The following is a 12,697-nucleotide window of genomic DNA, read 5'->3' on the forward strand; positions in this document are numbered from 1 at the left end:
CTTGTTCAAAGACTGGATAATTTAATTATTCTTGATAAATATTATTTTTCTTGGCTCTATTAGTCTGTTAGAATAATCCTTCAAGAAGTCAAATTCTGCTAATATTAGAGTTTCATTTCTTCCAGTTCATATCACTCCCCTAAAGTCATGGTTGTTATTATTTTAAAAGTCAGCGTTTTATTAGATTAAGAGAAGAGTATCCAGAGATGTGTGTATGTTTGTGTATATATATATATATATATGTATATATATACATATATATATGCATATATATGTATGTGTGTATATCGGGATATATATATATAGCATCTTTACAATTATTCACAATCACTCCATATTCTTTTTTGACTTTCATAACCACATTAAGTATAGTTTTGTTTTTACAAATGTCAATCATCTTTTAATTTAACTTTTCCCAGATTATGTCAATATAATTATTATTTTCAGATCTTTTTCAATTCATGTTCTATCCCTCTCTTTCACCCCCTCCCAAGATAGCAGGTAATATGCTTTAGTTTGTACGTGTCTTATAAAACAATATATATTTTCATGTTTGTCATATTGTGAAAGAAGACAAATATTGCTCACACTTAAGAAAAAGTCGTGGAGAAAATAAAGTGAAGAATGGTATTCTTCAATTTGTATTTAGAGTCCATTGGTTACTTTTAAGGCAGTAGATAGCCTTTTTCATTATGAGTCCCTTTGGAGTTTTCTTGTATCTTTGCACTGCTGATAATTGTCATTCACAGTTGATCATCATATTTCATTGATGTTACTATGTACAATCTTCTGGTTCTGCTTACTTCACTTTGTATTACTTCATATATGCTATTTCAGGTTTTTTTGTGATTGAATTGTTTGCCATTTTTAATGTTAAAATAGTATTCTATTACAACCATATACTACAAGTTGTTCAGCATTCCTTATGATGAATACCTTTTCAGTTTCTAGTTCTTTGCCATCAGAAAAACAGGCCTTTCCCCCATCTCTTTAGGATATAGACCTAGAATTGGTATTGCTAGGTCAAATGGCATGCACAGTGTCATGGGATTTTAGGTCATGGTTCCAAATTGATCTCCAGAATGATTGTATCAGTTCACAACTCCACCAACAGTGTACCAGTATACCACGATTTTCGCATCCCCTCCAACTTTTACCTTTTTTTTTTGTGATACTAGCCATTCTGATAGGTGCAAAGGGGTACCTGAGAGTTGCTTTAATGTGCATTTATCTAATTAATAGTGATTGGGGGTATTTTTTATATATTTTTTTTCATATGAGTATAGATAGTTTTAATTCCTTAATTTTAAAATTGCCTATTCAGATCCAGATCCTTTCACTTGTCAACTGGGAAATGATTTGTATTCTCATATATTTTGATTCAGTTCTCTATACATTTCAGAAATGATAGCTTTGTTAGAGATAGTTGCTATAAAAGTTTTTATCCAGTTTGGAGTTTCCCTTATAATCTTGGAAACATTTTTTCTTAGCAAAAAATTTTAAATTTAATATAGCCAAAATTATCTATTTTGTGCCCCATAAAGTTTTCTGTCTTGTGTGTACATAAAAGTTGATGTCAGTCCCACTCTCTCGGCGTTGGAAGCCTGGGTCCAGTGGCACGAAAAGTCGTTACACCTGGAGACTTCCTCAGCCGCATTGGATGGCCGTGTTGTCTTTTGTGCTCCAACACACCCTAAGCACTACACAATGCTTTGCTGCGTCGCCCTCTCAGCCGTTGAACCTTCTTATTGGTTTCTTCCATCTGTTCAGCCGAAGCAGTCTTCACATGCTGGGTGAGCAAAGCCCTGGTTCACCAGGGGTCGATGACCCGATGGCTACCCTCACAAGGTTTAGCCAGCCTGTCGAAGCCATTGCCCGGGGTGTGGCCGCTGTTGCACGCTAACAGCTACTGGGGGCCACAAGTGAGAGCTGGGTGTCAGGTGGGGGTCAGAGGCTGGAGAGCTGCCCTAGGAGGGCACGACAAGCCCTCCATACCAGAGATACTACCCCTCCCTGAACACCCCTGTCTCTGTGCATTGATTTTTCCACTTGAATCTCCTTCACGCACAAGTGTCTTTGTGCACACTCATCTATCCTGACCCCGTCCACCCTCTTCAAGACCTGCGGCGATGGGGGAGTGGCGACGCAACAGGTGGAGGTGACCACTGGCAGTTGTAGTCATGATCCTGCACGTAGGCGGCCCACAGACCAGTGGTCGCTTGGCCCTGTGGGCAGCAGGGATGTTCGGCAGCATCCTGGGCGACTGAGCAGCCCTCTCTAGGACAGCACTGCTCACCCTAATCAAGGGAGGGGACTAGAAAAGGTGTCCCAAACATTGCCTGCCCTACAAACACCCGGTCAGCACACCTCGGCTGGCAGATAATCCCCTTTAAGAGGTCGAAATCAAAGAAAAAATACAAAGAAACTCCTACTGGGAGCATGGAACATCAGGACATTACTTGACAGAGAGAATACCCCAAGACCTGAGAGAAGAACAGCTCTAATCGGTAAAGAACTGGCACGATATAACATCGACATCACAGCCTTAAGCGAAACACGCTTACCAGAAGAGGGATCACTCAGCGAACCCACCACTGGATACACCTTCTTCTGGAAAGGTAGAGCCTCAAATGAAGACAGAATCCAGGGTGTTGGCCTGGCCATCAAGACCAGTTTGCTCAAACAGCTGCCAGACTTGCCTATGGGCATCAGCGAGAGGCTCATGAAGATCCGTTTGCCTCTCAGCAAAGACCGGTATGCCACAATCATCAGCGCATATGCCCCAACACTGACCAGCACAGAGGAGACCATCGAGCAGTTCTACTCTGACCTGAGTGCCATCCTGCACTCAGTGCCCACCAATGACAAGCTGATACTACTGGGAGACTTCAACACCCGCATTGGCCAGGACCATGAAAGATGGAAAGGAGTGCTCGGCAAATACGGCGTGGGCAAAATGAACAACAATGGCCTACTGCTACTCAGCAAATGCTCAGAGTTCAAACTCACCATCACGAACACTGTGTTCAGAATGGCAAACAAATATAAAACAACGTGGATGCACCCACGATCAAAACAGTGGCATCTCATTGACTACATCATTGTACGCCGGTGAGACATCCAGGACGTACAGATCACCAGAGCCATGAGAGGAGCTGAATGCTGGACAGACCACCACTGTCAGCTGGACTCGGGAAACAAGGCCGACCAAAGAGAAGACTCAAGGATCAGCTAAAGTCCAACTTGAAGTGGGCTGGCATTACACCAGAGCAACTAGAACTCGCTGCCTCTGTCAGAAGCAGCTGGCGAACCCACATTCACCATGCCGCCACCACCTTTGAAGATGAGCGACGTCGACGTCTTGCCGCTGCTCATGAACGCCGACACCAGGCCACACCCGCACCTCCCCTAACAACTGACGTCCCATGCCCCCTGTGCCACAAACTGTGCGCCTCAGCCTTTGGAGTACAAAGCCACATGAGGGTACACCGTAGATGAAACTGCACAAAGACAATAGTCATTCTCGGTCACCGAGAGGCAACTACTATAGTGTACATAACTTCTTCCCTCATCTATAGAACTGACAGGGAAACTATTCCATGCTCCTCTAATTTCTTTATTATACCATACTGTATTTCTAAATCATCTATTCATTTGGACTTTACCTTGGTATATGCTGTGAGATGTTGGTCTATGCCTAATTTTTACCATATTGTTTTCCAGGTTTCCTGGAGGTTTTTGAGGAATAGTGAGTTCTTCCAAAAGTTTGTGTATTTAGATTTGTCAAACACTAGGTTATTATGGTCATTTACTACTGTATGTTGAGTGCCTACTCTATTCTATTAATCCACTATTATGTTCCTTAGCCCATAGAAGGCTGTTTTGTTGGTTGTTGATTTCTAATACTGTTTAGACCAGGCATACCTAAACCACCTTCTTTCATATATTTTTTCATGAATTTCCTTCATATTCTTGGTCTTTTATTCTTTCAGATGAATTTTGTGTTATTTCTTGCTCTATGAAATAATTTTGTGCAGTTTTATTGGTATGGCACTAAAGAGGTAAATTAATTTGCATAGAATTGTCATTTTTATTATATAGGAGTGAATTTCTATTGTTCTGTTCAATATCTTGTGAAGCACATGGAGATTCTCTATTTAACCTTTTATCTAAACTATCGATGGCATTTTCTGTTTCTTTCTGTCAAGAAAATTCATATTTCAGGCTTGAATTTAAAGAACAGATAAAATTGATTCCAACAATCCCTATGTTTTTACTTTTTTCCAGTAATAACACAAATAATTAAAATGATAGGTAAAATTACTGGATATTTGCTTTCCAGAACCATGGTTCTAAGATGGGATCCCCCTTTCATGCCAACTAAAAATTTTCTCATTAATATTTACTAGCCAGAATATTTTAACAAAATAATATTACTGCTCTTTATTTTTAACTGACTTAAAAAGCATTTAAATCTAATTTCAGAAGAGGTCATAAGGAGAAAAAATAAAGAACAATTCTAAAGACAGTATACGGCCACAGACAGTAACCTGGGCTCTAGAGTTAGTACAGTTTTCAAGGTGGAAACTGAAAAAAAAATAGTAACTCTACTTCTGACCCTTCATTTCACGATGAAACTTGTTAAGGTACATGCAGAAAAAGTTTCCCTGTATTTCCACTTTCCAACTAAGCCGTGAATGCAATAATGAGCTTAAAAATCTTATTTCATATGACTAAGGTATCTGATATATTTAAAAATTAATGTGAGTAGCTTTGGTATATTTTTATTAAGTGGCCTTTAAATTTTTTAAGAAAGGTCATTGGTGCCTTTTCTTTTTAAAATAGTTATAACAGGATATACCCCTCTATTAATGCACTCTTATTAAATTTGAGCCTCTCGGCACTCCTTTGAGGTAGACTAAACTAATATTATTATCCTTATTTTACCAGTGGAGGAATAGACTTGTAAACTTGCTCATTATTTATAGTGTAATTTATAGAAGGATTTGAACCCAGATCTTTTGTCCCAATCCTAAATTAAAAATTCTCTGTATCAATACAACACTTTATTCCTCAAATATTTTACCATGCTGCTGTCACATTTCACACACACACACACACACACACACACACACACACACACACACACACACGCACACACAAAACAACCCATAGATGATATCAACTGCCAAATAAATCTAACTTGCTAATCATTCTGGCAATTTCAAATTATGTAAATAACTGTTGAAATCCTTTTGGGTCTTAGTGTGCAGCATAAACAACCTCAGATCTTGTATTTTTTTTGCATAGTGGACATATAGGCTGATGTTACTCAAAGTGATATTTCTTTTAATCCTAAATTTTTCAAAGAAAGATGAAGCACCATGAGAAAAGGCAGAACAATAAAAAGTATCCAGAATGGCAAGATCAGGTTAAGCAGAACAACCAGATCATCATAACCTGATTCTTCCATATTAATGTGGTAACATTTTATAAAAGTGGATCCCTGTATTATCCTATATAAGCTGTGGATAGGTAGCAAGATCGATGCACTCTTTTTTATGCTCTTCATGCTACTAGAAATAGTTTCTTTCTTTCTCATTCCAGCAAACACTCAATATTAAGAACTGTTTCATTGCAGAAATAAGGGGGAACTGGCCTTGGGCCACATTTGTAAATCTATACTCAACTGCAACATCAATCAAATCTTACCCAAATGCCAATGTGCAGCTGGCTATTACAGATGTTCTTCTCAAATGGAGTAGAGCCAATGCCATCTACTCACTTCAGGGAGAGAGAGAGATTCAGGAACTAAAGAGAAATTTATAAGAAAACAATTTTCTATTTGTTGAGTCTTTGTATTCTTTATAAAATAGGAGTATTATTTATTCACAGTAATATATGATTCAGAGTATTTACAAATAAAAAGTCATAATGAACATTCGATCATATTTCATTTTTAGTTTATTTACATGTTTCCATTTCATTATCTTACTCATGGAAGAGTGGTGCCTTTTTGATACCATTTCTCAGTATAACTAAACTGCCTTTTCCCTAGAAATTCTTTTTGCTCCAATAAGTTAGACTATTTGGGACACTGATTTTACTGTATAGGTTTGACATTAAATGACACTTCAAAGAATACCCTTGAGGAATTGTATTCATCTGTCCAAGTTAAATAAGATTTGTATTTCTTGAATGAAACAAAATAGAAATCTATAAGATTCTCTGAAGCTTTCTGAAAAGTGTCATACATTTTTTAACTTTGTAATACAATTCTCCCTAATATTAACTAGTATGAATCATCTCAATATAATTTTTGAATTTATAAAAAATAATTTCTATTTATTTTCTGATGATTAGGACATCCAGTAAGACATTATGTTTAAGGTTATATTAAATTGAGAATTTATAATTGTGGATTAAACATAGGTAAATATAACTGAAAAAATAATAGAACTCACTCTCACATAGATGTTTAGAGTATATGCTTTCATATTTTATATCGGTGATTTGGTTTTCAGTCTAGATTTATGATTTTATCAATGTAGAGAACTCCTAGAATCACAATGCAGATAGGCCCTAGTAGGAAATTTTATATTATGGAGAGGTTTAGTGCCTTGCCCAAGGCCACACCAGCAGAATGTCTCAGAGATGGGTCTTGGACTTCCATGGTCCTAATTAAATGCCTGATTCTTTTTCTGCCCTAATATGAGACCTCTGTATGATATGATAATTGTGAATCAAAACAGGCAAATCAGGATGTTAAAAAACATGGTGCTTATATTTCCTTAAAGAAATATTATATAGTAAGCACTTGAATAAGATATAGTAAGCAACCAAAAAGCACCAATCAAATATAAACTATTATAATAACCCAATAATATAGATGAACAATAAAGGTGAAACAATCTTATCATAAAAGAAAAGGAGATATGATATATTCCAAGAACTACAGATTTCATTATCAAGTATCATTTTCCTCATTTGTTCTCCAGAGACAGAATTATTCAGGACAATTAGTTAGTATTCAGCTTTATTTTAGTGTTAAATTTCTATACCACGGTCCCCGACTCATAGACATTATGAAAAAATAACAACTCCTTTGGCAAAAGGAACAGTCAATCTTGCTACATTAACACTAACTGCCAACCAATTAGTATCAAAGTATGGATAAATTGAAGACCCCAGAAATAGTAATGCTGATTTCTTCCCTCCCCCAAACTGCTTACCCTACTTCCAGCTTGGCTCCCACAGTCATCATTTAGTGCAGCAGTTCTCAACCTCTCAATTTGTAGCAATGAGAATGCATAATGCATATCGGGTAGCAAAATTACAGTTTTGAAGTAGCCACCAAAATAATTATTTGGTTTGGGGTCACTGCAACATGAGGAACTGTATTTGTGGGGTTACAGCATTAGAAAGGTTGAGAACCACTGATCTAGTGGAACAGTCCTTGTGGAATAAAACAGACAACCAGTAAAACATCCAGAAACTGCCTCTGCAAGGTCTGCAGCCTCCCCTTGCACACGTTCTTTTGTCCTTCCTCCTCCAATCACTGTAGCCACAGCTATCAAAGACGTGGAAAAGAAAGATCCAAGTCCATTGCACTGTCAAATGATTGCACAGTAAAAACAGATTTCAACTCATCAGTGGAAACGACATCGAAGAAGATGCATCACTATAAACTATTGTGTTTCTCTACCTTAAAAATCACTAGACCTTTTCATTTGATTTATTCTAAATTTTTTCTGGATGCTCTCTCTTCTCTTAGAATGTAAATTCCTTGAGAGCAGGCACTCTCACTATTTTATTTGTAATCCCAATGCTTAGGCCCCTGTTTTGCTCAGAGTAAGCAATGATTTTTAAAAAATTCATTCATTCATTGTAGCCATTGCATTTACTGTTCTCTTGGTTCTATTTATTTTGTTCTTGGTTCATACAAATTATCTTGTGCTTTCAATGAATCCTCATAATATTCCTTATAGCAAATTAATATTTCATTGCTTTCTCATACAACAGTTTGCTTAGCCACTTCCTAATTAATAGGCAACTATTTCTCCTCTTTGGTTAACACAAAAGATGCCACATTGAATATCTGTGAATATATGTAGGTATCTATATATGTATGCAAACATCCACATATAAATAATTTTTGTCTCAGACTTCCTCGGGATATAAGCAAAGTAAAATCTCTAAGTAAAAAGATAAAAAACATTTAATCATTTTAACATGATTCCAAATTATGTTTTTCAGAATAACTAGCTGAATTATTAACCATACTGAGTGCTTTAGTACATCTGCCTTCCCATAATTCCTTCCAAGCTCTACTTTTTTGTAATCCTTGCCAACTTTCTGCATATTATATGAATTTCATATTTGTCTTAATTTGTATTTCCTTAACAATAATAATTCAACATAATCTTCATTTGGCTTTGGATATTATACATTTCTTTTTAAAATTGTTAGTCCAAACTTTTGACCAAGAGGAGGAGGAGGAAAAAATATGAATGAAATGCAAAAAGTACCCTGAAGAAAGCAGAAGGGAATTGAAACAGGAAGGGCCATATTGGTACTACCATTTTAAAATTGAGCTTATTTTGTAGAATCATGCTCAATTATTCAGTCCTCTTCTTTCTTTCTTTCCTCTTTTAGATTATGCATGGTTTTATGTTTATAAATAACTTTGTAGTTTATAATAAATAGATAGATCCATAACAAGCATTCATTGTCATTGGTCTGTCAGAAATATTAAGTTTTTGTATTTAGAAATTTCCCCCCAATAATCCTTGTACACCATCATCCCCATTAGATAACTCTTTCTTTTTCATCATCAGGAAATATGTAATGAAATCAAAGAGGACAAAGAGAACCTAGAATATAGATCTCTCTACCCCACAGCAAACAGATAAAAGCAAAAAAAAAACAGTTTGAATATAGATAGGAAGAAAAAAAATTGAAAGTATTCCCAAGGTAAGGCTTTAAAAATTAAAATTTCTGTGTCTTTTTTTAATTGACAAGTGGTGGAGAAGAAGAATTTATTGAACAAGTACTCTGTGCCAGGACAATGGTAAACATTTTACCATCATTACAAGCATTTATTTGGTCTCCTTTCTATCTCCTACCCCTCTGAAAAAGGGAAAATAAAACTTTACTAATAGATATAAATAGTCAAGCATATGAAATTGCACATCGGATGAATACAAAAATCAATGCTATATTCTTTATACTGTTTGTTATTTCCATAATTAGGGAGTAACAGTCTTCAAAATGCACTGAAATCATTGTTAGATATAAGATATTTCTTAGGAGGAAAAAAATAAGATCAATTCACCAACCCATTGCTCCTGGGATTTCTCTCCTCATTTTCACTCCTCCCCCAGAGTCTACAGCCATACTGATTTAAGGCTCCTGATATTCCTCATGAATTTCTAGGCATCATTTTGGGAGCTAAACTCTTGTAAATGCAAAAGCTTAGACTCTCTCTTCCAAAGAAAGTTGAAGAATCTTAATTGGACCCTCTCTGAGACTCAAGAGGAAGGAAAAAAGAAGAGCTGAGAGAGTAGGGTAGAAAACTGATAACATTTAGCACGAATTATAGATACTGTAATACTACACAGAAGGGAACAACTAGCTAATGGAAGGAAATATAAAGTTAGAGAAGAGACCCAAATGAAAAGATTTTTTGGATAGCCCCACTGAGTACATAATTTGTTAATTTGTTTATTTTTCTTTCTGGAACCTTCAGAGTAATTTGATCCACAATTTTAATTCATCTTGTCAGAGTTTCAAGTCATTCTTCTTCTAGTTCCTTTCCTAAAAGTCTCCCTCTTTTCCCTCCCCTTCTATTTCTTTGATTATCCTTCTTTGATGTTTATTTCTCATACATTTTATGTTGGTATTATCTCTTTTGACCACTAATAAACTGCAGTGACTTTTATTATACTCTACACACACACACACACACACACACACACCAGAATGAAAAGTGATGAAAAAGAACAGCTTTTATACATATATGTATGCATTACATAATGCAAAGCAAGTATGTATATTCCCATTTTTATGCTATCGATAAATAAATAGGATGCTTAATGCTCTCAAGGAAATTCTAATATTCAGTGGAGTAAAATTGAGCATTTTTTCTTTGAACATTCAGATTCCTTTCCTATATAAATATGCATTGCTCTATTCTGAGACAATGGAGGAGGGGAATGGCATCTTGCTGACCTATTTTATACTATTCTCAATATAGAAAATACTCTGAGTTAAATGTGTACTCACCTGACATGTCAATGAATTATTTTAGGAAACTGCTAGAGTTTGGTAAATTCTCTTCTTGGCTATTATGGCAGAAGCTTTCCCACCAATAATGTTGGATTCAATTCAATTCAGTTCAGATCAGTTCTATTCAGCAGACAGCTATTAAGCACTTACTATTCTAGCCCCTAGGTATTCAAAGAAAATGAAAAATGGTCTTCATAGAATCTCTGACTTGGGAAAGACTTCAGAGGTCACTATACCTCTGCAGAAAACTCCCATATTATATCCCGGACATAGGGTCATGCAAACTCTTCCAGAAGTCCAGTGATAAGGACATAATTACCTCATTCTACTTTTTAAACAATGCTAATTAACAAAAATATTTCCATATCAGCCTGAAATCTTCCTATCTACAACTTATATTATACAGTTCTATACATTATGTAATGTCTAACTATTGATATGAATTTTGCCATACAGGGCCAAGAGAAAAAAAAATCTAATCTCATCCCACAAGAAATCCTTCAACTACATGAAGTTAGTTCCAATGTTTTCCTTTTCTAGACTAGACAACTTTCAGTTAGTCCTTATATAATGTGACTTCATCCCCTAGTAACCTAAATCCTCTTGACATGTTGCACAAATCAAAGATTGCACAGAGGTTGTATTACTACCATAACCTCCCTTGTAAATGAACACTAATTAACATTATTGACCTTAATAAGTATTAAAATGCTACATTATTAAATAGCATTATACATTTGTCATTATTTTGGGCAGAGCATGTAAGACATAAACAGTTTAGATAAGATGCTATCTCTGCTTTGAAGAAGTATTTAATGTAATAATGGAAAGGGGAATTCCTATCTTTAGGTGAGTAGCAGAAAATAACTAGAATGTAAGGGAAACAATAGCAGTAGAGATACATAAAGCAAAATCCTTAAAAGAAAATAACAATAAAAATCCATATCCTATGATGCTTTAGTACTACATTTGAGTCATAAGGAAGGCAAATTAGAGATTCTAATACAAAGGGGATTTGACCACGTAAGTATTAATGGGATGATGGGATGAGAAATCATGAGAAAAATTTGATTCTGAAAGGTTATGTCCAATTCAACCCAGCAGATAAAAAGAATGCTAAGGATCACTATTACATTAAGAAGATGTGATCCTTAGCTAATAGGAAATCAAGAGGGAAAAGCTTGAAGAACATTTCAATGAAGTTCAGTGGAAGGAGAAGCTTTAGCAGTGTGGTCAGGGAAGTATAATATAGACCACTTGTACAGAATGAGGAAACAAATAAGGATTTCATGACATAGATCCTGACTGGAACAGAGACACAATATGGAAATTATGTGGGAAATCACGATTCAACTTCAAAATGTGTAAATGAAGAGGGGAAAGCTGGCTAGATTCTGACATATATCCTAGATTTTAGGAAAGTAGATTTCAAAGGATACAGAGAAACACATTTATTAAAATAACACAAAAAAAATCTATCCAGGAAAAGTGGAAGGCTATAAAAATGAAATTCTGAGGAGATAATTATATTATTTATAGTGCAATGACCTTTCATATTTTTATTTTTTCTCATTTAAGATCTTAATAGCTATGTTCAAGTACTTGAAAATAAAATTTAGAATGAATTATACAAGCAATTATGAATAATTATAGTTATGTTTGCATAGTGTTCATATGTGTGCATGTGTATATATGTATGCACATATGAGTAGAAAGATTTATATTTCCTTCTAGATAATGCGTTGTATTTCTTTATTTTAGATATTTTTTACTTTCTTTTAGATGATAACAATTATCTGTGGAATTCGAGAAACTGACTTCATGTGTATTTGTGATGCACGCAGGTGTACCTTTTTATAAGATGAGGTAGTTTTCCTCTTGAGATAGACTTACTTCTTTACTCCCAGCATCTCTTCTACTTCTCTGCCTCGCTTCTCTGTCTCTACCTTTCTGTCCCTCCTTCTGTCTTTTTCTTCCTCCCTCTCTCAATTTCTCTGTCTTCCTCTATCTCATTCTATTTCTTTCTTCATTACACTTGATAGATTTATGGTAGTTTTTGAAATACTGAAACAGAGATCTTAAGCTTGTCACAGCCACTTAACTCAACCATTTTTGAACCACCTTTCCTGTCATCCTTTGTTAGTCTTTTCAATTGATGGTGTATTTTGAGCAGACTCCTTCATTGTATTATTCCAATTGATCCTTTAATATTTATCATGAGACGGAGCTCAGAATTTATAGACTTACAGTCACTTCATCTCATATGCATGACTTTACACATTGTCAAATTTGTTGAAAATACTCAATGCTCCTGTTAGAAAATGCCTTCTCAGACATCTCCATGATATTTTCTGCACACACGGCAGCACATTTTTCAGGGTTTATTTTAAACACTTGACTAGATGCTTTC

This window comes from Monodelphis domestica, chromosome 5 (genome assembly GCF_027887165.1).
Source record: "Monodelphis domestica isolate mMonDom1 chromosome 5, mMonDom1.pri, whole genome shotgun sequence".
NCBI lineage: Eukaryota > Metazoa > Chordata > Mammalia > Didelphimorphia > Didelphidae > Monodelphis > Monodelphis domestica.